The sequence below is a fragment of the Phytophthora parasitica genome, assembly GCF_000247585.1.
Source record: "Phytophthora parasitica INRA-310 unplaced genomic scaffold supercont2.12, whole genome shotgun sequence".
In the NCBI taxonomy this organism is placed as follows: Eukaryota; Oomycota; class Peronosporomycetes; order Peronosporales; family Peronosporaceae; genus Phytophthora; species Phytophthora nicotianae.
Window position 1 is genome coordinate 542536 of NW_008648998.1, and position 765 is coordinate 543300.

The following is a 765-nucleotide window of genomic DNA, read 5'->3' on the forward strand; positions in this document are numbered from 1 at the left end:
AGAATGACGGCGAATTACTACAAGCGTGCATCCTCCGGTAAATTCGATAAACGGTAACCAACCGACCAAGGAAGCCGGTTACCCGACCCGTCCAAATCTAACGGGGGCAAGCGTGCGGTTAACCATACCCATCCAAACCTTACCTGATCAGGTACGGTTTAACCTTTTCTGACCACCATATTATCTCGTAGCCACGGCAGTCAAATGTTGCTCCTCTAAACAGAGCAAACTTCCGTGATCGCCACCGTATTCATTGTCGACACTCTCTCCTTGCAGCTCTCGTGCGACAACTTTCTCGTGCGACAATCCAGAATGTACAATGCAAATTCGTGCAAAACCAGCATTGGATCGACAGGTGGAATGGAGGAGCTCTACTGCTGCGTGTGCAGCCATGCTAGCTGGAAACCAAACCATGGTGGCATCGTACCAATCGTCACTCGAGTAGAGGTACTATCGAGTTCAATTGTTAAGCCCGACAATATCTCTACTCGGATGGCCGATTCGGTGTTCTATTCAGTCCATCGCTGTCACTGACTCAGCCTAGTCCAGTGTGTGCTGTTGGGGATGAACACATCGCACACTGCACCAGCAGAGAGGTGCCACCACGCACGACTCAGCACAATTGCTGCCAACGCATGAACAGGGTACTTAACGCCGACGTTGCCAAAATTTAATAATGGGGCGCGGGAAGTATATCTTGTCGCGCTCCTTCCGACGCACCGTTCTGGTTATGATAGTATTCCCTGCGCCAACGATGATGCTACC